The sequence below is a fragment of the Amblyomma mixtum genome, chromosome 10 (genome assembly GCF_055824585.1).
Source record: "Amblyomma mixtum isolate Tamu chromosome 10, ASM5582458v1, whole genome shotgun sequence".
In the NCBI taxonomy this organism is placed as follows: domain Eukaryota; kingdom Metazoa; phylum Arthropoda; class Arachnida; order Ixodida; family Ixodidae; genus Amblyomma; species Amblyomma mixtum.
The window spans coordinates 151,128,468-151,133,656 of record NC_143021.1 but is presented as its reverse complement, the minus strand read 5'-3'; the positions used below and the strand labels follow the sequence as shown (position 1 = coordinate 151,133,656).

The 5,189-nt window shown below is 45.7% G+C and overlaps 1 non-coding gene across 1 annotated transcript; it reads right to left on the bottom strand.

The window, feature by feature from the left end:
- Positions 1 to 5,117: 5,117 nt before the first annotated feature.
- Positions 5,118 to 5,189, bottom strand: TRNAW-CCA (transfer RNA tryptophan (anticodon CCA)). Its single transcript has one exon. It is a non-coding gene; the product is annotated as a tRNA-Trp (tRNA).

Below are 5,189 nucleotides of genomic sequence, written 5' to 3'. Positions count from 1 at the left end.
TGTCTTGTATTAATCCGCTGTCCAATCACAACTGAAAAAGAAATCAGCTTTTTAATGATTGACTGTATCAGACAATCCAAGTATCAAAATTGTAGAGCACATAATTTTTTTCTTGTGATAAAACTTCTTGTTTACGTAACAAGAAACGTTTAAGGAGCGGACTACTTTTTAGTCGTGGGGGAATTCTGTGCGCGGAGGCTGAATGTAGGCGGAGCTTCACTGCAGACTTAAGTTGTATCCGACTTTAGTGTCTGTTTTCCTTGATGTTTTCGTTTCTTTTATTGGCTCCTTTCCTTTAAAATATAAACACGGCTTCGTTTTGTTCTATTTGATTTCTTTGTTCCTTTCTCCGAACCTGCACGCGAAAGCGTTCCCTTTCAGTAGTCGGGGACGCGTCACCCCGATTTGCAACACTTGTAGCATTTGAAAAACTTTTGTATATTTACCAATAGAAATAGACACGCTAAACTTTTTGTTTTTTGCGCTGTCTCAGACGCTTATGCCATATAATGGGCTGCCAGGCGAAAGTTCATCGATCCCCTGTCAGCATTCGCTCTGCCGCACTACCGGAGTCTTCGGTCTGCACATGGCCTCACGGCGTGGATTCGAGGGGGTGGGGGAGGAGGGCAAGTGGGAACGCCTCGCTTCCCCGTTCGATGAAGTTATCCATGTCAATACCACGCGGGCCTCATCTTATATATTATTTCTTTTTTTGAGCGGAGAGAATGCAAGAAATGTACCACGGAAATAGGACGGCCCGCTCAAAACGTTGCCCATAAATCCGCCCTATCAAAGCTGAATCTGATCATTCGAAATAATAGAAGTTCTATTCCCACTCTATTTCAGTTGGATTTGTGTTCTATTTAATTCTATTGCAGTTATATTCCAGTTCTGTTCAAATTCTCTTCTGTTCCTTTCTAGTCGGTGGAGTTGTAAGTGCTAGTACTGACAATCACTAGCTGTCTAACATTTCGTATTTTCCAGCCTTTGATGAAGTCTTGGTCAAATGTTTAGGGGAATCCCCCAAGGTGGAGTAAATTTGTAATAAGGGAGTATTTACTCATCGGCATCCACCCAAGCGCAGCCATACGGCTACAAAGGAAAGCTATACAGCTTTCTCAGAAACTTCGTAGTTAAAGAAAAATTCGTCCTGGTCCGGGGTTAGAACCCGGGACCACCGCTTCACCGGAGCAGTCGCTCTACCAATTGAGCTAACCGGGACGGCAAGCTTGTGGTAGGGCGAGAACGATATGATCAATAACTCGAAGTGGGAACAGTGGAAGTCATACCGTTGCAGCCAAGCGCGAGTTTCGTAACGCCTCCACTTTTTGAGCGACATCGGATTTTCGTGTCGAAGAGCGATCTGATGCTTTCGCGAACTAAAAAAGTGACTCGGTTTTAGTGCTGTGGTTGAAAAAACCAAATCAAGCTGTATTTGCTGCGGCGATGCTATCTAGAACGGGACTCAGGCTTTCATTGTATAAAGGCTTTTTCTTTTGGGAAGGGGCACTTTCTGGCGAACATATTTCGCTATTACGGCTTCAGTTGCCTTCACTGCGGTCAAGTAAACTAGGCTCGATGACAGAGAGGTCTTATCAGTAACGCACACAGGGGCATTCAAACCCAGCAAGTATAGAGCAGCAATTCTCTTTGCCGCCTGCTTGGCCAGGCAGTAGAGACATGGGTCACGATACTTAAGCACGCAATGAAGCCTCAAAGTGCCGAATTTAAAGATCGAGCTCCATGTGCGCGACAAAGAGAGCGAATTGACATGTAGAAAACCAAAGTAATATTCAACAGTCTAGCAAGAGAATAGTAGTTCCCAATTGGTGGCGAGGTGCTGGAAGTAGTAAGAGAATACGTATACTTAGGGCAGGAAGTGACAGCTGATCCGGATCGTGAGAGGGAAATAGCTAGAAGAATAAGAATGGGGTGGAGCGCATATGGCAGGTTCTCTCAGATCATGAATGGCAGTTTACCAATATCCCTCGAGATAAAAGTATACAACAGCTGTACCTGACCGGTACTCTCCGATGGGGCAGAAATGTGGAGGCTAACACAGAGAGTTCAGCTTAAGTTAAGGACAGCGCAGCGAGCTATGGAAAATAAACTGATAGGTGTAACGTTAAGAGATCGGAAGCGGGCGGTGTAGGTGAGAGAACAAACGCGGGTTAATGACACCCTAGTTGAAAATAAGAGGAAGAAATGGGCTTGGGCATGGCATGTAATGCGAAGGCAAGATAACCGCTGGTCCTTAAGGGTAACGGAGTGGATTCCAAGAGAAGGCAAGCGTAGCAGGGGGCAGCAGAAAGTCAGATGGGCGGATGAGATTAAGAAATTTGCAGAATTTTGCGAGAAATTTGCGGAAGGACAGGGTTAATTGGAGAGACATGGGAGAGGCCTTTGCCCTGCAATGGGCGCAGGTCAGGCTGCTGCTGCTGCTGACGATGATGTTTTTTTTTTCCGCTTCGAGGAAGCGGCTGTGCAAGGACTTAATCTGGATGATCTTTCTTCCGCCGCTGTATCGATGTGTGCATTTTGGTTAACCGGGACATGACCTATTCAAGAGTACGTAAAACGCCCCTCTCGCCATGTACAAAAACATTTTTCATTGAGCTACACACTGCGACATTACCAGTTAGAACATGGCCAGAGAAAAAGCTATTTTCCTGTCTACGGTGAACTGTTGCCTTTGTGCTGCTCCTGAAACGATTGAGCATTGTTTCCATCCATTGTAAAGATTCAATACTCTTCTGGGACATCATGCAACGGACATTGAAAAAAAAAAGACTTAATTTGACGCCTCATTCTGTACGATTTCTCACTGCACTACCATTTGGTGATGAGCCCTTAGATATGTTATTTTTAATTTTATTACTACACAGCCTGTGGAAAACACACATGATGGACCGACATTGTGAAACTGTTTTTGTCTGCCAAAGGCCATGTCTCTAGAATGATTGTACACCTAAAATAATTGTATGCCCAGGCCGAGTATGAAAAGGAGTGGTACTGAAATTTAGTACTGTATTGTTTATTGCCTTTTTTCTTGTTCTTTTTTGCCTAGATGTGTCGTGTTATCATGTATTCGCGATATGCTACGAACTGACTATTTTGTCGTGCTTGTCTGTTGTGTGTTAATGTGCCACTCTGTAGAAAGCTCATGTACACGAAACATCGCGTCATTGTAATAAATGGCATGCTGAATAAAAACAAAGCGGCGATAGCCTACAGCAACACTTGGGTAAACATTTGGCTAAACATTTGGTAACGTACATTTACAAAGAACTGGACTTTTTACCGGATTGGTTTCCTCTCCTCATTCGCTGCATATCCTTTCCGGCGATTTAATTATATGTTTACTATTATGTTCGTGCCTTGTAGCGCCTACCTAGGGGCTCTGTAAATAGTTGTTTTTGTGTGTGTGCATACACACACACTTATGTATATATATCCTTTCTGCACAAAACCATATAAATAAATGCCATGAAAGGAAAAAAGAAAAAGCGGCGTTAGCCTAGTGGTTTCGCTGAGCGGCCCTTAAGGGAGGTCTGTTAGCGCAGCCGCGGGTTCGACTCCCAGTGATGGACATCGATTCAATTTCTTTTTCTATTTTTCATGGTTTGACCTCTAACTCAGCTGAAGGTCAAAACCAGGCACCCGGCGACCGAATCACGAGGTCCCGTAGTGAAGCTTTTGCTTCAAAATGCAATTGAAAGATACGCCTTACATCCGCGCGAAATACGGACGCAGGCATGAACTCTTTCTTAAGGTAAGTGCGGCGTATTTTTATTGATACATAAAAAAGAAACGCTGAGCGGATTCGTTCAACGTATCCTGGGGTGGTATTCTCCCGGTGTCGCCTTCGCTCTTCGCTGATTGGCTCGAGCCGCGGTGACGGCGGCGTGACGACACGGATCCGCCTTCCTGCTACGTCATCGTGACGTCGCCCCAATTTACTACGCTTAGTCGAACAACGGAATGCGCTGAAGCGATTCGTGCGGGCGAAGGACTAGGAAATTGATACTAGACGCCATGGATCCCACTCTCCTTGCCTGGTTTTTGAGCCGCGAAGAAGATTGCCGTGTCCGCGGACACCGCGACCCGTTTGCTTTGACCGACGAAGCTTTTCGATGTCGCCACAGCTATCGTGCGAGTCGGCACACAACAACAGTGGGTCTCCGTTCCTCGCACTCCATCGGAGCGAGCAGCAGTGAAGCAGGGATTCTTGCGGCGCGGACCGACGAAGCAGACGTTGCCCGCAGCGACGAGATGGCATTGTAAGTACTCATTGACTGTAGTATGTACATTATGAAATAAAAATAATCATCTCTGCTATAATTAACAACTACTAATCAAAGATACGAAACTACTGCTGCTAGTGAATCAGCAGTGGTAAATTGTTGCTTCCCGGAGTGAATGAAAGCACCGCAGACGAAAGTGCCAGGGGCGTTGTCCGTTTCTTCGAGCAACTGTACGCACTTTTTTAGGCCCCGCCCTAATGCGACATGTCCGAAAACGCGACACCGGGAGAATCCTACCCCTGGTAAAAAAATATCTACTGCGGCTCTGTGCAACGTACCTAAGCCGCTACAGTGCGAAAGAAAAATTGCATGGCTTAAGGAATGATTTGTTGGTTTATGGGGTTTAACGTCCCAAAGCGACTAAGGCTTTGAGACACGCCGTAGTGGAGGGCTCCGGAAATTTCGACCACCTGGGGTTCTCTAACGTGCACTGACACCGCACAGTAAACGGGCCTCTAGAATTTTTCCTCCAAAGAAATTCAACTGCCGCGGCTAGGATCGAACCCGCGTCTTTAGGGCCACCAGCCGAGCGCCATAACCACTGAGCCACCGCGGCGGCTAAGGAATGATTTGTAGCAACTGAAATAAAATTAGTCACATTGTGTTTCGGCCCCTTGCAGTAATTTTTTGTTTTTAACTTGGTTCCATATACAGGGAACCCGTCGTTCAGTTCTTGATGCAACATTTAAAATGACTGGAAAATGTTCGATGTATGAATGATGGTCATATCGTTCATCGAAATGAAGAGCCTGCCAGGAACTAACATTATAAGTTGTCTTTGCCGACGATTATAGCACATGAAAAAAATAAACGTGACCCGTACGTGATTCGAACACGCAACCTTCTGATCTGGAGTCAGACGCGCTACCGTTGCGCCAACGAGTC